The sequence below is a fragment of the Gopherus evgoodei genome, chromosome 1 (assembly GCF_007399415.2).
Source record: "Gopherus evgoodei ecotype Sinaloan lineage chromosome 1, rGopEvg1_v1.p, whole genome shotgun sequence".
Taxonomy (NCBI): domain Eukaryota; kingdom Metazoa; phylum Chordata; order Testudines; family Testudinidae; genus Gopherus; species Gopherus evgoodei.
In genome coordinates this window covers 232,136,732-232,159,334 of record NC_044322.1, presented here as the reverse complement: position 1 = coordinate 232,159,334, position 22,603 = coordinate 232,136,732, and the positions used below count along the sequence as shown (strand labels likewise).

Genomic DNA, 22,603 nt, shown 5'->3' with positions numbered 1-22,603 from the left:
CACTCTGATTGGCTCTGATTGGCCTCCAGAAGTGTCCCACAATGCCTGTTCTAGCCACCCTGGTCATCACTTTTGAACTCTGCTGACCTGTTCTCAGGTGACCAAGTGTCAGACCCACCCTTTAAATTCCCTCGGAATTCTGAAAATCCCCATCCCGTTTGTTCAGCCAGGAGTGGAGCGCTCTCAGCACATCTTTCCAGGTGGCCATGCCTCCACGCACCAGGTGATCCCCAGCATGGAGCAATGGCGAGGTGCTGGACCTTATCGGTGTTTGGGGGAGGAAGCTGTGCAGTCCCAGCTGCGCTCAAGCCATAGGAATTACAATACGTTTGGGCACATATCAAGGGCCATGATGGACGAGGCCGTGCCTGGGATGCTGTGCAGTGTCGGGTTAAAGTAAAGTAGCTGAGCAATGCCTACCGCAAAGCCTGCTTGGCAAACAGCTGCTCCGGTGCTGCGCCCATGACCTGCAAATTCTACAAAGAGCTGGATGCGATAGTTGGGGGCGATCCCACCTCCACTGCAACAACCACCATGGACACTTCCCAGCCCAGCACAGCAAAGAGGAGGAGGAAGAGGAAAGCACAAGTGATGGTGCTGAGGTGGGGGGAGACACCCCAGAATCCCTAAATGCATGCAGCCAGGAGCTCTTCTCGAGCCAGGAGGAAGCAGCCAGATGCAGCGTCCGGTGCTTGGGGAAGGACAAACAGCAGAGGAGGTTCCTGATAAGCAGCTTTCTTTTTGGGAAGGAAGTTTTTAGGTATGGGCTCTTTGGGTGAGGAGGGGGACCATTGCTGCACACGGGTAAGCTGCATATGGGCCAGGGCGGAAGCCGCATTGTAGGCTTCCCTGGTCACCTTCAGCAGTGAGATATCTTCCAGGACAAACTCCTGTGGAGAATGTTTGGATAGTGTTCAGTGTAGGTGCCTCCTGCAGCTGTTGGCTCTCCCCAAGGCACAGAAACCCAGAGGACAGTACAGCCGTGAAACTATCAGTCCCTCTGTACCCTGTGCTTATTCACCATTTCTGGGGTTCCCGTGGGTTGTGTGTGCTCACTTTGGGACAGGCAAAGTATGGTTTTTGTGATTGCCCTCCTTAAGTGCGGGGGAATCATTGCTCTGTCTGGTGCGTACAATACTGCTTCTGTTAAGTGTTGCATTTTGACTGTATAGGTGCAACCTTGAGATCTCAGCCGTCATTCTTATCTGACAGACTGAGAAGACTCAGGAAGAGGCTGCGTAAAAGCAAAGAAGATATGCTGTATGAAGTCATGCAGCAGTCTGTAAACAAGAATCAAAAGGCAAAGAAGTGGAGGGAGAGCAAAAGGAGGATCCACCAGGAAAATGCAATGCACGGGTGGCAAAGCACGGAATGGTTGATTAGCATAATGGAGCGCCAAGCGGACTCTATCCAGATGCTTGTCGCCATGCAGGCAGAACACTACCGTGCTGGCCCCCCCCCACAGAACTCTTCCCCTTGTGCCCACATGTCCTTCCAACCCACTTTCCCCAACATCCGGGTTCTTACCACCCCCAGCTGCCTCCTACACCTGTAGCTTCCCCACCCACCCATAAAAACTACAGCCCTTATCCACTGCACTCAACCCCCCTCAACATGCCTTATAGCCACCCTGAAGTGCAGCACTCAGTGCACAGAACTCCAGACAGAATTTGAGAGTATGAAATCAAGACATACTCAAGTCTACGAGTGAACCGGTCCCCCCACCCCGCTTGCCCTTTTGGTATTTCTGTGTTACTTTGGTTTTTTTTTTCAATAAATTAATTTTCTTTTCAATAAATGGAGTTTTTTACTTTGAAAACATACTTTCTTAGTGCATAAATCAAAATATACTTTAGCCCAGGAAAACAACAAACACTGCAAGTCGGTGTACCAAACATAGCCACTGCACTTAACTCCCGTGCAGGGCACCAGACATTACCGGTGGCTTTCAGCCTCATATTGCTTCATCAAGGCATCCTTAATCCTTGCAGCCCCACGCTGGGACCTTCTAATAGCCCTGCTCTCTGGCTGTGCAAATTCAGCCTCCAGGTGTTGAACCTCCGAGGCCCATGCCTGAGTGAAGCTTTCACCCTTCCCTTCCAAATATTATGGACGGTACAGAACACAGATATAACCGAGGGGATGCTGTCTTCGGCCAAGTCCAGCTTCCCATAAAGAGAGCACCAATGGCCCTTCAAAAGGCCAAAAGCACACGCCACAGACATTCGGCACTGGCTCAGCCTGTAGTTGAACCATTCCTGGCTGTTGTCAAGGCTCCCTGTGTACTGTTTCATGAGCCATGGCATTAAAGGATAAGCAGGGTCTCCAAGCATCACAATAGGCATTTCGACTTCCCCTATGGTGATCCTCTGGTCTGGTGAAAATGTCTTGGCTTACAGCTTCCTGAAAAGGCCAATGTTCCAAAAGATGCATGCGTCATGCACCCTTCCAGGCCAGCCTGTGTTAATGTCAATGAAATGACCACAGTGATCCACAAGTGCCTGGAGAATCATGGAGAAACACCCCTTTCAGTTAAAGTACTCGGAGGCTAGGTGGGCTGGTGCCAGAATAGGAATATGCGTCCCCATCTATCGCCCCTCCGCAGTTTGGGAAACCCATTTGTTCAAAGCCAGCCACAATGTCATGCACGTTACCCGGAGTCACGGTTCTTCTGAGCAGGATGTAAATTAATGGCCCTCAAACTTGCATCAACACAATTCCAACCGACGACTTTCCCACTCCAAGCTGGTTAGCGATCGATCGATAGCTGTCTGGGGTTGCCAGCTTCCAGATTGCAGTAGCCACCTGCTTCTCCATCGTCAAGGCAGCTCTCAATCTTGTGACTTTGTGCTGCAGGGTGGAGGCGAGCTCATCACACAGTCCAATGAAAGCGGCTTTTCTCATCCGAAAGTCCTGCAGCCACTGCTCGTCATCCCAGACTTGCAGGATGATGTGATCCCACCACTCATTGCTTGTTTCCCGAGCCCAAAAGTGGTGTTCCACAGTGGAGAGCATGTCCTTGAATGAGACAAGCAATTTCATGTCGTATGCGTTACACGACTCAATATCATCGGACTCCTCACTGTCACTTAAGCAGTAATTCGACTGCCAAACGAGACGTGCTGGCAAGACTCATCAGCATGTTCCGCAGCAGTTTGGGCTCCATTCCCACGGGCCGAAAGGGAAGACAAAGCGCACTCTGCACAGAAGCTGTTGAAAGATGGTGCCAAATGTGGACGGAAACACAAGGACTGCTGGGATGCAAAGTGATGCATCATGGGGTGTTGGGACAGGATCCAGAATGCCCCTCACCCCATGCCCCCTTCCAACAAGCCACAGTGCCAGAATGGGAAGAGGTGGTCTGTGGGATAGCTGCCCATAATGCACCGCTCCAAATGCCACTTCAAGTGCTGCAAATGTGGCCATGCCAGTGCATTTGCAGCTTTCAGCTCGTACAAACTGCAGGGCTTTCCCTACTGAGCTCTCCGAAGGCTAGTTTAACCCAAAGCGCTCTACATCTGCAAGTGTAGCCATGGCCTGGGGGAGATGACCCTGAAGTTGCCCATGAGCACAGTGGAAGGTGCAGCAAACTACAGAGCCTCTCCCAAGAAAATAACTGAAGGCAGATGGAGCTTATTGGCTGAGGAGGATTGTGTGGGGAAGATGGCACCTGAACTTTTGGATGTTTATGTGAACCCCAAATCTTTACTGATTTAGTAAAGACTAGTTCATTAGTCTTTCGACAACATCACAAAAGTGTGTTTATTGGGGAAGGAGTAGGGATGTTCAGATTTGGTCCTCTAGTAATTAAGACACATATGTAAAGAGGTAATCTAAATTCATCACCAAACATGCATACAATTCACCTGCAGCTGGGCACCAACCAGTTTTATCTGAAAATGATTTCATAGGGGTATCTTTTCCCTGTAAAACTAGAATTAAAGAGATATATTTTTCCCCCTCTGAAGTGACCAAACTGCTTCTGGACACTGCTGAGAGAGGAATGACTGCTACCATAACTGGCTGAATTATAGAGGTCACAAATTATTCTAAATCTGGCCACTAGTTGGATAAGTGGAATCCTCTTACATCATTGGCTTCGATAATTTCCCCTTACCTTAGTTTCTGATCTCATTTGATGCTCAGTTCCTTGAATCTCTGGCAGCCAAACAGATTCTGACCAACATTCACAAATTTTTGCCCCGTCAGTTAAGACTGACATTGATCCTCTCTGGGGAAATGTATTATTCGATTCACTTAACCTTGGGACTTTGTCCCAGATATTTAAACAACTTGTTAAAATTTATACAAAATGAAATGAATACATTATTAGTAAAAGGTGCCAGAGACACAGAACTTGAGACCAACGTGCTCTATTTTTCCAAACTCCATGTGCAATACATGTATCATCATGCCTATCAATCTGCTGACCTGACAGAATCACTCCTAGTAATAGAAAGATTGTTCAACAACCAGGCTTATTCAGTTCTTGACCTTTCTGATGAGACTAGTAGGAAGGATGACAAGCAATTGTACCTCTTACAATAGAAGACAAGATGTTCACAACTATCCACTGTGAATTGGACTGAAGCCACCTTATTCATTTTGCTATGGTTTATTCCTTTTTTAAAAAAAAACTGTTATTGAGTTTCTATTCTGTGTACTGTAAGAGTTCATTTCCCTCTTCTCTGTATTCAACATTTATGGGAACAACACTGAGTTCTTAATATACATCAGTGATTGAGCACTATATTCACACTTCACTGATTTCTGTCATGAAAATATAATGCCTGGCAAAGACTGAGTTTCTGAAACACTAGTTTGTTTGGGTTCATTAATTTTAATTCCTACCTCACCTGCACAGAAACTGGATCACAGTCAAGTCAGGGAACATTTCTAAGAATTAAAATTTTAATGGCTTTCAGGCAGCTCAGGGTTTTATATTTCTTTTGAAAAATAAATAATTGCTCTCAATTATATACCAGTAGGGACTTAAACTGCAGTATCAAGGGAAAAGTTTTTTATGATGTGTTTAAAAATGCAAAATACTATCTATAAATTATATATATCAAGTATAAAATACAGCTAAGGCTTAGGTGATCCCCATTATTATAGAATCAGAGCAGCTCAGAAACAATAATGGATTTACAGTAGAACCTCAGAGTTATGAACACCAGAGCTATAAACTGACCCATCAACCAAATGCCTCATATGGAACCGGAAGTACACAATCAGTAAGTAGCAAAGGCAAAACAAGAAAAAGTAAATACAGAACTGTATTGTGTTAAACATAAAGTACCACAAAAATAAAGGGAAAACGGCATTTTTCTTCTGTGCAGTAAAGTTTCAAAACTTTATTAAGTCAATGTTCAGTTGCAAACTTTTGAAAGAAGAATGATAATGTTTTATTCAGAGTTACAAACAACTCCATTTCCAGGGTGTTCATAATTCTGAGGTTCTACTGTATTCTCATGGCATGAATGTGAGGTAGGAAAGTATTATCCCCATTTTCTTAATGAAAAAACAAGTCAGAGAGAGCAATTGACAATAGAATATTGGGTACCGAGTTCTTTCAGAAATCTAGCCCTGAGTGTCACAATGAGAGTTGCTACCTGCAGAGCACTTTGAAAATCTGGCCTTCATTTAAGTGCTTAAATGGAAGCATCTAAATAAGCACTGACAGAAAAAGTCTCTTGCCCCATCTGGCTTCCTCTATAAAAAAAAAAGTAACATCCACCCCTCTTTGGGATCTAGAATGAAATGTGTTTGACTCAATATGTAAACACTGGGATTCATTTCCACATTTTCAATCCTTTCAGAAATTAGGATGTGTAAATAGAACCATTGCCTGGATTTAGTTTTAGCCTGATTAAGGCCCTGATTCAGTAAAACACTTAACTTTAAGCACATGCTTAGGTGTTCTGCTAATCAGGGCCATTGTAGTCTATTATGAGCTGTGATTTATACTCAGTAAAGGTAAGATCCTGCAACTGGATCTGAATGGGCACAGGGATCCACCTACGTGGTTCCCTTAGATATCAGCTGAGTAGTTATTATAACTGTGGTTTAGTAGTTAGAGCAGAGGATACAGAGGTAGGACATCTGGGTTCTATCTCAGTTTGGCCCGTGACTCGCTGTGTGAACTTGGGAATGTCCCTTACCCTCTCTGTGCTTTAGTTGATACATTTGTAAAATAGGTACAAAACATACTTCCCTCAGAAGAGTCATGAGGCTTAATTCATTAATAATTCTAAAGCACTTTGAGATCCCAGATGAAGAGCTTTAAACTGGTGAAATGGCTCAACAGGGAAAAGATAACACTGATCACCAATCCCTCAAGGATTAATGGTATATCAAGAAAGTAAGACAAATAAGCAGCCAAAAAATAAACAGAAAAACATCCGAACCTCCAATAAAATGATGGGGTCTAAATTAGCTGTTACCACTCAAAATAGAGATCTTAGAGTCATAGTGGATAGTTCTCTGAAAACATTCACTCAATGTGCAGCAGCAGTCAAAAAAGCAAACAGAATGTTGGAAATCATTAAGAAAGGGATAGCTAATAAGACAGAAAATACCATCTTGCCTCTATATAATTCCACAGTATGCCTACATCTTGAATACTGTGTGTAGATGTGGTCGCCCCATTGCAAAAAAGGTCTACTGGAATTGGTAAAAGTTCAGAAAGGGCAACAAAAATTATTATGGGTATGGACTGGCTGCCATATGAGGAGAGATTAATGAAACGAGGACTTTTCAACTTGGAAAAGAAACGACTAAGAGGGGATATGATAGAGGTCTATAAAATCATGAGAAAGTGTTATTTACTCCTTCTCATAACACAAGACTAGGGGTCACCAAATGAAATTAATAGGCAGCAGATTTAAAACAAGAAAAAGGAAGTATTTTTTCACACAATGCACAGTCAATCCATGGAACTCCTTGCCAGAGGATGCTGTGAAGGCCAAGACTAGACAAGGGTTAAAAAAAGAACTAGACAAGTTCACGGAGGATAGGTCCATCAATGGCTATTAGCCAGGATGGACAGAAAGCATGCCTCTAGTCTCTGTTTGCTTGAAGCTGTGTAAAAGTAATAATAATGTTGTGCTTGTTTACTCTGAAACCCTGCTTCAATATTGCTTTCTGATTATTTTGATGAACTTGAACACCACCCTTCTAAAGTCTTGTGCATTCCCTACTAAAACCTTTGAAGTCACTCTCTAATGTAGTAGTGTCATTTTTAAAAATTTCCTGACTGATTCATGTATTTAATACTGCGATTCATTTGGATACCAAGAACTGAGAAATACTACTTTGCAAACAGATATACATAATATTTAAACAAGTGAATGTATGTTTTCCCTCTAAATGTTGATGCCCTTTAAAACATATTGCAGACTATACTGATCATGTACATAACAATGGTCTGCCATAGAAAACCGGGAGTAAGAAAGAGACACTATCAACTTCAAGATTTCGACACCATGTTTGGCGTAAGAGTCATGTTTGGCCTAAGAGTCAGAAACAGCAGCCATTCTCTTATTTTACTAATACCAAATATATAGAATATTTGTCACTGTGATCCTGTGGTTTCCAAACTGTTGATTATTGCAGCTCCTTTACAGATATTTTAAACCTTGGTGTCAAGTATCAGAGGGGTAGCCGTGTTAGTCTGGATCTGTAAAAGCAGCAAAGAATCCTGTGGCACCTTATAGACTAACAGACGTTTTGGAGCATGAGCTTTCATGGGTGAATACCCACTTTGTCAGATGCATGTCATGCATCTGAGGAAGTGGGTATTCCCCCACGAAAGCTCATGCTCCAAAACGTCTGTTAGTCTATAAGGTGCCACAGGATTCTTTGCTGCTTAAAACTTGGTGGCTCCCCACAACCAAATACCTTTTCTTTATCAACTCAGGACATTAGATGCAAGAGGGACACTATAGTTCAGATGGTTTTGCAACTTTATTCAACTACATACAGTTTGTTTAATTAGGGTTTGTCCTCACTACTGCGTTAAATCCGCGCCGTTGCAATTGATGCGGCGGCGTTGATTTAGGACGTCTGGTGAAGACGCGATAAGCCTATGGAAGAGTGTAACTAATCCACCTCAACGAGAGGCAGAAGCTACATCAACGTGAACGTGTCTCCTGCCAACATAGTGTGGTGTAGACTATGTAAATTACATTGCTCAGGGTAGTGGGTTTTTACACCCTTGAGTGACATAACTTACATCGACGTAAGTGGTAGTACAGACAAGGCCTTATATAATCCAATCTAATCCCTGTAATTCACATTTTAAAAACTAATTTGAAAATATGGATTTTTGGCATGTTTGGACACAACCTAAGATTCCAGTGAGAAGAATGGGTCTATTACTAGAATGGGTCTATACAAGTTTTTCAACCATTGTTCCTACTTTGACAAATCTCACATAACACAGAAGCTGAGCCATGTTGGCTAATACTTGTGGATATATCAAGATGCAGTGCAAGATACTGACTCTTCATAATTTGTTCTATCAACTGGTCTTGGACACAAGATACAAAAATCCAAACATAACATAACTATCATCAGATTGTCTACTTTTCTTCCTTTTCTGCTTAACTTTATTAAAATCATCATCCTCTTCAGCCAACCGTTTGCAACATGTCAGCTTAGCAATTGGTAAAAATAATCACATTATAAAGACAAGATGCATTTGTCTCCCCATTAACCCCTTCCCCTATCAACAAGTGCTAGTGCTGCTGCCAGCAGTGGCACTGGGAGTCTCTCTTTGCCCTATCCTCCATCAGGGGGCTTTCAGCAGAGAGATTTCTTGCTCAGTAAAAAGAATGAGGCGTATTTGTGGCACCTTAGAGACTAACAAATTTATTTGGGCATAAGATTTCATGGGCTAAAACCCACTTCATCGGAAGGAAGAGAACATGAAAAAATAGAGGTTGCCATACCAACTCTAATGAGACTAATCAATTAAGATGGGCTATTATCAGCAGGAGAAAAAACAAAACTTTTGTAGTGATAATCAGGATGGCCAATTTCAAACAATTGACAAGAAGGTGTGAGTAATAGTAGGGGAAAAATTAGCATGGGGAAATAGTTTATACTTTGTGTAATAACCCATCCACTCCCGGTCTTTATTCAAGCCTAATTTAATGGTGTCCGGTTTGCAAATTAATTCCAGTTCTTCAGTTGGAGTCTGTTTTTGAAGTTTTTTTGTTGAAGAATTGCGACTTTTAGGTCTGTAAAAGTGACCAGGGAGGTTGAAGTGTTCTCCGACTGGTTTTTGAATGTTATAATTGTAACATCTGATTTGTGTCCATTTATTCTTTTGTGTAGAGATTGTCCGGTTTGGCCAATGTACATGGCGAGGGGCATTGCTGGCACTTGATGGCATATATGACATTAATACATGTGCAGGCGAACGAGCCTCTGATGGCGTGGCTGATGTGATTAGGTCCTATGATGGTGTCCCTTGAATAGATATGTGGATAGTGTTGGCAACAGGTTTTGTTGCAAGGATAAGTTCCTAGGTTAGTGTTTTTGTTGTGTGGTTGCTGGTGAGTATTTGCTTCAGTTTGGAGAGCTGTCTATAAGCGAGGACTGGCCTGTCTCCTAAGATCTGTTAGAGTGAGGGATCGTCCTTCAGGATAGGTTGTAGATCCTTGATGATGCACTGGAGAAGTTTTAGTTGGGGGCTGAAGGTGAGGCTAGTGGTGTTCTGTTATTTTCTTTGTTGGGTCTGTCCTGGAGTAGGTGACTTCTGGGTACTTTTCTGACTCTGTCAATCTGTTTCTTCACTTCAGCAGGAGGGTACTGTAGTTTTAAGAAAGTTTCATAGAGATCTTGTAGGTTTTGTCTCTGTCTAAGGGATTGGAACAAATGCGATTGTATCTCAGAGCTTGGCTGTAGACAATGGATCGTGTGATGTGGTCTGGATGAATGCTGGAGACATGTAGATAAGTATAGCGGTCAGTAGGTTTCTGGTATAGGGGGGTTATTTATGTGACCATCGCTTATAAGCACTGTAATGTCCAGGAAGTGGATCTCTTGTGTGGACTGGTCCAGGCTGAGGTTGATGGTGGGATGGAAATTGTTGAAATCATGGGGGAATTCCTCAAGGGCTTCTTTTCTATTGGTCCAGATGATGAAGATGTCATCAATGTAGTGCAAGTAGAGTAGCGGCGCTAGGGGACGAGAGCTGAGGAAGCGTTGTTCTAAGTCAGCCATACAAATGTTGACATACTGTGAGGCCATGCGGGTACCCATAGCAGTGCCGCTGACTTGAAGGTACACATTGTCCCCAAATGTGAAATAGTTGTGGGCGTCAGTGCTTCCCACAGCAGGGACTCTCTCTGGTGAAGGCTCCCTACAGGAACACAGGGCACAGAGGGGCTCCTGGTGCCAGCGGTTGCAGCATCATAAAACACAGACCCACAATTAAGATGAAAGTGATTTTGAAGCCTAATTTAATAATCTGTTAATTAGGAAAATATGGGCATATTGATTAAAGTTTTCCATAAACACTCCTGGCTCCCCTGTGAACTTTTCATGGCTCCCAAAGGGAGCCGTGTTCACAGTTTGGGAAGAACTGCTACAATTTATCATTTTAAAAATCCTTTCATCAAATTTTGCACTCCACTTGGGAGTTTTGCCCAAACTAGGTCTGCAGGATTTAGCCTGTTATTGCATTTATTCTCAAATTGTGCATTTTTTTGTTTTTGGTGAAAGATAAGATCTTCTTCAATTATATTGGTTTTGTCTTGCACACCGTTAGCACTGGCATGTGATAAGTAGAAGAAAAGGAACCATGTACCTGAAACTCATTTTTCTAAAATTACACCGGAGGGGGGATATTTATTACAGCTGATTTAAAATTAGAATTTCTATCCCACAGGGTTTATGATATTTCTGCATTTGTTTTCATCTCAATTTGGGATAAAAAAAATCAAAAATTTAACTTTCAACTGCCCAGCGCCATGAATCATCCCTGTGGATTGGGCTTCCTGACCAGTCTAATTCTTTCATGATGCATCACAGCCACGTGACTCCCATGTTGCATCCTGGGAGATGTAAACTGGCCAAAGAGCCCACCCCATAAGAAACCATGGGGTTGTGAAACACCCAAACTATGACTCTCATGACACATCACAGCACCTTGGCAGATGCACTTTAATGTCAAACTGACTCAAAATAAAAACATTTGGTTCGATTTAACAACAACAACTGAGGTTTATAGAAGTAAATGATACCCATAAAATATTTTTACCTACTCACATTGGGAATTATCATGATAATAGAAATAGCTATGAATACAAAAGCCTTAAGGCCTTAGGGTTTTTTAAACTAGACTATGATCGTATCTTTTCATCTGCAATCAAATGTGCTTTTAAATAGCTATGCTCACAACTGCACTGATTTAGATGTCTAACTGCCTGATTTGCTGTAGTTAAGCATGTAATCATTTCAGCAATGTTGGAGGCCATTTTTGAAAACCTAGGTACAAAGGTATATTTAAATAGTGGGGCACCATTTTATGCAGACATCTTTTTACAGTCTGTTATCTGACAATGGAGTTCTTGTAACTTTCATTCTCAATGTTTTTAACAAAAAAAAATGATGAAAGGTGGCACACTTGGAAACATACGTTCTCTGCTTATCCACACAATGCTCATATACCAGTGGTGGGCAATCTGCGGCCCATCAGGGTAATCCACTGGTGGGCCGCCAGACCATTTGTTTATATTTGCACGGCCGCCAGCAGCTCCCAGTGGCTGTGGTTTGCCGTTCCTGATCTATGGGAGCTATGGGAAAAGGCAGCCAGGCCTGCACTGCTTCCCGCAGTTCCCATTCACCAGGAATGGTGAACTGCGGCCACTGGGTGCTGCGGGTGGACATGCAAGTGTAAACAAACAGTCTGACGGCCCTCCAGAGGATTACCCTGATGGGCTGCGTGCAGCCTATGGGCCATAGGTTGCCCACCACTGGTATAGACTGTTCCCAATAATACCCAAAGTCCTCACAACAGTGACATGATTTGGGGTTGCTTTACAAATGCAAAACTCTGACAATGTTCATAAACCCCTAAGCCTGGGCCCAGTTTCAAACAAGTCTGAGCAGATGCATCTTCTTGCTTAGAAATTATGTAAAATCTAAGGTTTTGCATTGTCTTGATGCAAAACCACTTGAAACACAGCAGTTTCAAATGAGTTTACTTTGAAAAATTGAGTGTGCCCAAACCTGAAACTCAAAGCAAAGCTTGGAGCAGGAGATGTAAACTAAAGCACGTAAAAATAACAGAAAACATTCACATAACACCCTGTTAATCAATGTTAATTAGCTTCATCTGACTCAAACAACAGGACAACAAAATGGGAAATAGATGGTATCTTTTGAGCAATACCTACATGGCCTGGATTTAAGACACTGACAGAACTGAAAGTTTCTCTCTTCCATTACCAGCCCTCTCAACCATGAAGCCCCGTATTTAAAAATTGTAAGAACCTTACCATCCTAAACTGATGTTATCCTAGCTTTAATATTTCTCTGCTTCTATCAGTCACAACATAAAGAATTTCTCAAGCTTCATACAGCAACTGTAAAGGAGGCCAAGAACATTTTCTTCAACACCAAACCATCTTTGAAGATGGGATCAGCAGAACTGATATATGTGATCAACAATCTGATGGAATCCAGCCTGTCTTTGTGTGGAAATGGAATTGATAACATCATTGATTTGATCCAGATTAGTTTTATTCATGGAGCAGATCCAGGTCAGCAGCTGACAAATGCAAAGTTTTCTCTGGTTCAAATTCAACCAGTCTTGGTCAATGAGGTTTAGAGGTGCAAGGAGAGTTTTGTGCTGTGAATTGGACCTGGATTCTTCTACAGCTGGTAAAATCTAAACAAGGAGGTGTTGGTTCATTATCTGGGGAGATGGTTATAGAATCATAGAAGATTAGGGTTGGAAGAGACCTCAGGAGGTCATCTAGTCCAACCCCCTGCTCAAAGCAGGACCAATCTCAAATAAATCACCCCAACCAGGGCTTTGTCAACTCAGGCCTTAAAAACTTCTAAGGATGGAGATTCCACCACCTCCCTAGGTAACCTATTCCAGTGCTTCATCACCCTCCTAGTGAAATAATTTTTCCTAATATCCAACCCAGACCTTCTCCACTGCCACTTGAGACCATTGGTCCTTATTCTGTCATCTGCCACCACTGAGAAAAGTCCAGCTCCATCTTTTTTGGAACCCCCCTTCAGGTAGTTGAAGAATGCTATCAAATCCTGCCTCACTCTTCTCTTAAGCAAACTAAATAAGCCTAGCTGCCTCAGCCTATCCTCACAAGTCATGTGCCCCAGCCCTCTAATCATTTTAATTGCCCTCGGCTGGACTCTTTCTAATTTGTCCACAACCTTTCTGTAGTAGGGGCCCAAAAATGGACACAGTACTCCAGATGTGACCTCAACTAGAGGAGAATAATCACTTCCCTCGATTTGCTGGTTATGCTCCTACTAATGCAGCCCAATATGCCGTTAGCCTTCTTGGCAACAAGGGCACACATTTGACTCATATCCAACTTCTTATCCACTGTAATCCCTAGGTCCTTTTCTGTAGAACTACCGCTTAGCCAGTCGGTCCCCAGCCTGTAGCAGTGCATGGGATTCTTCTGTCCTAAATCCAGGACTCTGCACTTGTCTTTGTCAAACTTCATCCGATTTCTTTTACCCAAATCCTCCAATTTGTCTAGGTCACTCTGGACTCTATCCCTACCCTCCAGAATATCTATCTCTCCCCCTAGCTTAGTGTCATCCGCAAACTTGCTGCAGGTGCAATCCATCCCTTCATCCAGATTATTAAAGAAGATGTTGAACGAAACAGGCTCCAGGACAGACCCTTGGGACACACTGATTGATACTGGCTGTCAACTAGACATTGAGCTGTTGATCACTACCCATTGAGCCCGATAATCTAGCCAGCTTTTTATCCACTTATCCAATCAATACTTTTTAAACTTGCTGGCAAGAATACTGTGGGAGACCATATCAAAAGCTTTGCTAAAGTCAAGATATATCACATCCATTGCTTTCCCCATATCCACAGAGCCAGTTATCTCATCATAGAAGGCAATCAGATTGATCAGGCATGACTTGCCCTTGGTGAATCCATGTTGACTGTTCCTGATCACCTTCCTGTCCTCCAAGTGCTTCAAAATGGATTCCTTAAGGACCTGCTCCATGATTTTTTTTCCAGGGACTTAGGTGAGGCTGACCAGTCTGTTTCCCTGGATTCTTCTTCTTCCGTTTTTAAAAGATGGGCTCTATATTTGCCTTTTCCAATTGTCCGGGACCTCCCCCAAGCACCACGAGTTTTCAAAGATAATGGCCAATGGCTCTGCAATCACATCAGCCAACTCCCTTAGCACCCTCAGATATATTAGGTCCTGCTCCATGGAGTTGTGCATATCCAGCTTTTCTCAACAGTCCTTAACCTGTTCTTTCACCACTGAGAGCTGCTCACATCCTTCCCATATTGTGCTGCCCAGTGCAGCAGTTTGGGAGCTGACCTTGTCTGTGAAGACCAAGGCAAAAAAAGCATTGAGTACTTCAGCTTTTTCCACATCATCTGTCACTAGGTTGCCTCCCCCATTCAGTAAGGGTCCCACACTTTACCTTACCTTCTTTTTGTTGCTAGCATACCTGTAGAAACCCTTCTTGTTACCTTTCACATCCTTGTAGCTGCAACTCCAGTTGTGCTTTGGCCTTCCTGATTAACCCCTGCATGCTCCAGCAATATTTTTATATTCCTCCCTAGTCATCTGTCCTAGTTTCCACTTCCTGTAAGCTTCCTTTTTGTATTGAAGCTCACCGAGATCTCTCTGTAAGCCAAGCTGCTCACTTGCCATATTTGCTATTCTTTCTGCACATCAGGATGGTTTGTTCCTGTGCCCCCAGTAAGGCTTCTTTAAAATACAGCCGCTCTCCTGACTCCTTTCTCCCTTATATTAGCCTTCTAGGGGATCCTACCCACCAGTTCCCCTAGGGAGTCAAAGTCCGCTTTTCTGAAGTCCACGGTCCGTATTCTGTTGCTCTCCTTTCTTCCTTTTGTCAGAATCCTGAACTTGACCATCTCATGGTCACTATTGCCCAGGTTGCCATCCACTTCTACTTCTCCTACCAATTCTTCCCTGTTTGTGAGCAGCAGGTCAAGAGGAGCATGGTCCCTAGTTGGTTCCTCCAGGACTTGCACCAGGAAGTTTTCCCCAACACTCTCCAAAAACTTCCTAGATTGTTTGTGCACTGCTGTGTTGCTCTCCCAGAAGATGTCAGGGTGATTGAAGTCCCCCATGAGAACCAGGGCCTGCGATCTGGAAACTTCTGTTAGTTGCCCAAATAAAGCCTTGTCTACTTCATCCTCCTGGTCTGGTGGTCTATAGCAGACACCCAACATAACATTGCCCTTGTTGCTCTCACCTCTAAATTTAACCCAAAGACTCTCTACAAGCTTTTCTCCAGTTTCATATTGGAGCTCTGAGCAATCATATTGATCTCTTACGTACAGTACAACTCCTCCACCTTTTCTCCCCCATTTGTCCTTCCTGAACAGTTTATACCCATCCAAGACAATGCTCTAGTCATGTGACTTACCCCACCAAGTCTCTGTTGTTCCAATCATACCATAGATCCTTGACTGTGCCAGGACTTTCAATTCTTCCTGTTTGTTTCGCAGGCGTCTTGCGTTCGTGTATAGGCACCTAAGATAACTAGCCAATTGCTCTACTTTCTCAGTATGAATTGGGAGTCAGTTGCCAGTATCTCTCAAACAAGAAGCTGTTTAGTTTGATCCGCAGTAAAGTACACTGACCCCATCCTTAATTCTCACAATTGTCCATCTGTACTCCTGTACATACAAGTACTGTAGTTAATAAAATTCACACACTCTTCAAAGACCTTCCCAACTTCTATATACTAGTAAGTGAGCTAAGAACAGAGTGAGGCTACATTCTGGAAATGTGCAAAGTGGCCTTTTAAAGCAGGTGTTTATATATACCTTTAAGGTAGCATTAGCATGTGACCATTTTATGGCTGGCACTACCCTCCTATACCGTTCTGCTGCAAAGATCATTCTTGGCAGAAGCAATAATAATCTGCATAGTATGTATGTATAGGGGCTACTGACACCCAATGGGAAACGGAAATTTTTAACTGAGGATAATTAAACATTGGAACAGATTGCTCAAGTAATGTGATAAATCCTTCATCATTTGGGGTCATTAAAATCAGGATTGGATGCCTCTCTGAAAGATAGATTCCATTTAACCCTAAGTTGCTGGGCTGGATGTAGAAATCACTGTGCAGAATTTCATGGCCTGCATTATGTAAGAACCAAGAGGTCAGACTAGATCCAATAACAGTCCCTTCTGGCCTTAAGATCTATTAAACCACAAAGGGCATGTCTAAACTGGAGGTGAGAAATTGAATTTCCTGCTCAAGGAGACATACATGTGCTACTTCTGATTAAGTGAGAATGCTAACAATAGAAGTGTAAATGTGGCAGCGTGAGCAGTGATAGGGGCTAGCCTCAAGTAGTGCCTCATGTCTTGGATGAGATTGTACTTCAGGCAGCTAGTCCCTCCTGCCACTTGTGCCAGTGCTGCTACTTTTCTGTTTTTATTGTGCTAGAGCGATCACAGCTGACAGGGAGCTGGAAACTGCACCCAAAGTGTATGCAAAGAAACATGAGGTGCACATCTGACTTATAGGCCTTACTCTGGCACGTCACTCCAAGGCATCTGCTATGAAAGGCTTCAGAAAAAATGCAGAGAATAGGATGTCGAGTTCTGTCCTGTACTGTTCTGGCCAGATTTTGGCCCTAGATTGCATGTTTAACGTGACTATGATATAGCGCACGTTAAGTAACCAGATTAAAAATCCTTTTGCATTGTTGAGATATTGAGAATGAACAGTAGCAGTTTTTTTAAAAGGGTGTTGCATTGTTTTTAAAAAGTCTTAGGGCTCAGCTCAGTTTGGAACTGTCAAAGCATTCAAAATCAAATCTGAAACCACATTGTCCCATTCACATCCCGAAAGTTGGCTTTCTAATGTTAATGCTTATAAAGCTTTCCTGTAGCACTACTTTCAGGAACAAATGTTTTCTGAATGAGACATAAGAGAGATTTGTACAACCCTAGACCTAATTACAATTAATGAAGGCCTCAGTCCTGAAAACACATGTGTGTGTAACTTTAGGCCCATGAGTAGTCTCACTGAATTCATCTGGGGCTACTCATGTGTTAAGTTACGCATGCCAATAAGAGCTTGTCTACACTACAAATGCTTTGCTGGTATAGCTATACCAGTATACCTATGCCAGAAGAGCCAGAAAACAGGAGTTTTTCTGGTGGTATAGCTACAGCATCTCCAAAATGACAAAAGCTAAACTGATAGAAGTACTTTTCTGTTGGCATAGTTGCATCTACACTGGGGGGCATAACTCTATCAGCTAGGAAGAGTGATTTTTTTCACACTCATCACTGACATCATTATGCTGGCATTACTTTGTAGTGCAGACTAAGCCATAGTGTTAATAGGATTTGGTCTCAAGCTTGTAATTAAATGATGTATCAGGGAAAGTCCTTCAATCACTCAGCTTCAGTATGGATTGAAAAAAGACTAAAGATAGGACCAATGTTGTCAACATGATGCCTAAAGTTACTCTCTCATGTCTTAGCTTTTTTCCATGGGCCTGGTCTTGTAGTAGCCCATACTCAGGCAAAACTTCCATTTTGAACAAGTAATGATGGCAAAATAAGGACCTCATGTGACAACAGGCAGCTATCATTAGCCAACAAAAATAACAGTATCAAACTGACTTGACTAGGTTCCAGTTAATAGTCACAACTAATTGATCTGTACTGTATAACATTCTAGCCATGAGAAAGCTGGAAATATATATATATATATATATATATATATATATATATACGCGCACACACACACATCTATATATGAGTGTTTCATGTATCTATGAATCAAGATTAATTGGATTTTCTGACTAGGATACAAATTAACCACTTTTAGTAAACAATCATATATACATTCTGTATATGTGTTACTTGTAGCTATCAATATGGAAAAATAAAAACCTGCTTTAAACAGCCCAAATTATTTCAACAGCAGTTTAGCTACAGTTTGAATACCATGAAAAAGACTAATTTAAGGTCAAGAGTAATTTAGTTTTGACTGACTTGGCAATCCTTTGTTCTCCAGGTCATGTAAGTGTTGAGTAAATTATAAACCTGTAATTCTATCCTGAGGTTAAGGGACTTCAGGATTTATTTGATATATTGGTCTCCTGGAAAGTTCTTCCAAGGCTAATACTCTCTAAACTGTGTTTATGAGTTGACTGCATTAATAACTAATAGAGTTATATGGTATTAGCAACTGTGAGGTTAACCCTTTTAAAGAACAATATACTGAGGAACCTTATTTTTCATGGAAAGAAAAGTAGCTTGCCAAAAGGAAAAATACTTTACATTTCTATAAGCAGCCAAGTTCTGGAGACTAAGCTAAATAAAAATAACATGAATGAACAACACCCGAGAACTGATTTCAGGAATAAAATCAGAACTGAACAAGAAAAATCTTGAAAAGACTGGGGTCATTGCAACAAACATGTTATTTTGATTCTGGAAAGACTAAAAGCATGATCTGACACAAAGTGCCTCATCCTGAAAATATGTATGTTATTTATGGCATTTTGATTCACACCAGGAGATGTTTGCCCTGGACAATGCATTTCTTGGGTATTACTTGGACTGTCAGAGAATTCATACCAAAAATGCTAACTTTGCTGTATGCTTTATGTTTACTCCTGCATGGCTGAAAATTCAGCAGTTGGTTCAATTACTGAATGATCAATAATCACTCTGAGGTTGACAAAATGTCAGTATCAGAATGAAACAAGAACAGCTTTTGCTGCAATGTAGTAAAGAGTTTGATTTAGATACAGAATGGGAACTAAGCTACAAAATAATGCCATACTATCTTGAAAAATAACTGAACATAAGAGCAGGTCCAAAGTTAATGGGAATCTTTCCACTGACTTCAGTGGGCTTTCAATCAGGTCCATAATAAGTATATAAAAAAAATTAAGGCCATAATTAAGACAAGCTCCTATGAGCTCCACCTCATTGCTATTTGCTATATAAGGCAACAGAGTGGGATGCATTTGCAGAAGAAATGGCATGCCAAGCTGCAGACTCTATTGTGTAATGCACAGAAAGCCAAATAAATGCAATCATTTTTTGATACTCTATAACCTCCATCTGCAGGTCATTTATTAACTGTCTCCTTGGTTGTATATATGTTTTTGTTTCTGTTTATCAACACCACAAAACAAAATTTCCCTTTGTTAAGATTCATTAGCTCAATTTTGAGTGAAAGGTATTTTCATAAAGACATTGTAAAAACATCATTCTGGCCATTTTAAACTATAGTTACTATACAGTGAATGTACATGGCATTGTATATTTTCTATAAAAACAGTACATTTTTAACTTCCCTGGGACCATGTATATAAATATTTGTACATGAAATTATGAGATAGGCTTTGAAATTTATGCCATACATTTCTGTTAATGTTTTAAAAATATTTTCCCAAGCAAATAAAATTGCAGTAAAATATTTTACTACAGATCAGTCAAAGGTTCTTACAACTTCATCTTCCTAAAAATAATATTCAAGCTATAAAACAGAGTTTCATTTCAGATTTATAAAGGTAAATTACCCAGCTTGATTTGATTAATACCAAGTAGCTGAACATTTTTTAAACACTGAGGTTTAAGGTGAAATAAAGTCAAGATGTAGGCATTTTTCTTTCTTACATGTAAGATTTAGTTTTGTTTTGGAGTAACTTACACTGTTAGGGGTAAATTGTTTAAGCAATACATGGGGAGTTATGTGTGCTGATCCCATCGGCATTAGCAATAATGAGACCAGGGTGTGTTGCCTCACACACAAAGCTTTGAATATACAAATTGTTAATAAATTGACATCCTCATGAAACAGTGTGAAAATTAATACTTTAGTAAGAAGTGATGTGTGGGGCCAAGATATATTTTTCAAATGTGCTTCTTTGGGTGTCCCACTCCTTTAATCACCATAAGCGTTACCTACCAGCTCAACAGCCATCTGGCTACTCCCTCTCGCTTACCACCCACAGTGGAATCCTCCTGGTGGCTAATTTAAGAGCACTATTCAGTGCTACCATTCCTAGTTACACAAATATCCCTTTGACATCAATAGTTTTGCCTAGGTAAGGAAGGAGTATGGAGTACTGAATAGCCCCCAGTCACATACACAATATAAAGGGGGTTTCCTAGACAGTGAACCTGGGGCAACCCTTCATGAAAGATTGTTTTTTTTTCTCCCTTTACATTTCTCTGTGCCCTCACAACATGTCCTGTGACTAAATGTACCCAAATCACATCTTTTTCCTACCCAGCTCATAGCCAGCGGTAACTCACACCCAACTTACCAAGTCACAACCACTCAACGTATCCCACACCTCATTTCACATCCTTTCATTTCCCCTCCACAAAGCCCAGTTCCAACTTACACAAAGGTATGTTCCCCACTCTACTTGTCCCATACATGACTCCCACTTCCCATACCCCATACCTGCTTACAGCTGTTTCACATCACCCAATGTGTCCCCACATAAAATAGACAAAGAAAGGAAGAAAGTGAACCAGAGAGCATCCATTTTTCATGACATATCCCTCTCTTTGTGGCTCTGCTTTTAGCAAAACTGGTCACAATTGTCATCTGTACCTGTATTCCCCGCCCTGCCCTTGGAAGTTGCAAGGGCCAACAGGAGACCCAATGCTGAGACAATGGCCTATTTTCAGTTGCTTCTAACTTTTCCATATTTTAACCATTTGCACTGAAATTATCCATACGGGGTATCTGTCTCAGGCTGGACTTTTTGAAAAATTTCAGCCAGACTGGTTCAATGAGGCTAACCTTTCCTATGAGAAGATTTAGTACTCCTGTGCTTTGGAGCAAGTACTTGAAATATGGCCAGGGTCTGGCCCTTGTGTTCAGGTCTGCATTGTTCCATCCCAGTGAAAACCCACCCAAACTGGGTGTAGGATTACCAATTTTCTACTCACACAAAACTGAACACCTTTACCCCACCCCCTGCCCTGTGCCTCCTCCAAGGTCCTGCTTCTACTCTGCCTCGTCTCCAAGGCCCTGTCTCCTGCTCACTCCATCCCCCTTCCTTCCGTTGCTCGCTCTCCTGACCCTCGCTTTCTCGCTTATTTTCACCAGGCTGGCTCAGGGGGTTGGGATTTGGGAGGGGGTGAGACTCCAGCTTGGGGCCAGAAATGAGAAGTTCAGAGTGTGGGAGGGAGTTCTGGGCTGAGGCAATGGGTTGGGATGAAGGAGGGGTAAGGGCTCCGGCTGGGAGTGTGGGCTCTGGGGTGGGGCCAGTTATGAGAGATTTGGGGTTCAGGAGGGGGGCTCTGAGCTGGGGCAGGGGGTTGGGGTGCGGCTTGAGTGAGGGCTCTGACTGGGAGAGCAGACTCTGATGTGGGGCTGGGGATGCAGGATTAGGGGTGCAGGAGGGGGGCAACAGGCAGGGGCTGAGGGGTTCAGAGTGCAGGAGGGGGATCCGGGCTGGGAATGAGGAGTTTGGAGTACAGAGGGGGGCCCTGGTCTGGGGCCAAGGGGGTTTGGGGTGCAGGAGGGGGATCAGGGGTGTAACTCCAGGCAGCGCTTACCTTCAAGCAGCTCCTGGAAACAGTGGCATGTTCCCCTCTTTGGCTCCTATGTGAAGACGTGGTCAGGCAGCTCTGCGCACTGCCCTGTATGCAGGTACCACTCCTGCAACTCCAATTGGCCATGGTTCCCAGCCAATGGGAGCTACAGAGATGGGGCTTGGGGCAGGGGCAGTGTGCAAAGTCCCCTGCCTGCCCCTATGCGTAGGAGCCGGAGAGGGGACATGCTGCTGCTTCTGGGAACTGCGCAGAGCCACAACAGGCAGGAAGCCTGCCTTAGTCCCAGTGTGCCACCTACCGGACTTTTAACGGCCCGGTCAGCAGCGCTGACTAGAGACACCAGGGTCCCTTATTGACCCAGCATTCCTGTCAAAAACCAGACACCTGGCCACCCTCACTGGGTGGGGTTATGGAACTTTGAAAGAATGTGGTTTGCACATGCCCAGTAAAGACTTGCTAGAATGTAACAGTTAAAGACTCCAAACTCACTGAGCATGCTCCAGCCCCTCACAGCTCCTAGATATGACCAGACTGTGCTTGTGCCATGCCCAATGGAATAACTGAGCATGCTGTAGCAGAGGGCTGCAAGGGTGACATCTAATTCTCCCTGTAATTACTGCTCTCAGCTACTCCAGTCCAGAACCAGAACTGAAAGCAGTGAGCCTGCCCCTTCTACTCTCTCAGTGATATCCTCCCCACATGCTGCTGGCACCCAGGCAGCTTGGAGGAGGAATCTATTGACTTCAATGCAGAGGGGACAAGAACCAAATCAGGGAGAGGGAAGGAAGTAGACTGGGACAAGGAATCTGGTGATACTG

General features: G+C 42.8%; 1 protein-coding gene and 1 long non-coding RNA gene across 2 annotated transcripts in view; one reads left to right on the top strand and one right to left on the bottom strand.

Annotated features, from left to right (window-relative positions):
- LOC115644557 (potassium voltage-gated channel subfamily KQT member 1-like) overlaps positions 1-22,603 on the bottom strand; it is a 798,115-nt gene that overhangs the window by 351,958 nt on the left and 423,554 nt on the right. The window lies entirely within an intron of this gene.
- LOC115637692 lies at positions 1,268-9,433 on the top strand. The gene is made up of 3 exons (XR_003997328.1): positions 1,268-1,278; positions 6,900-6,902; positions 9,340-9,433. It is a non-coding gene; the product is annotated as an uncharacterized LOC115637692 (long non-coding RNA).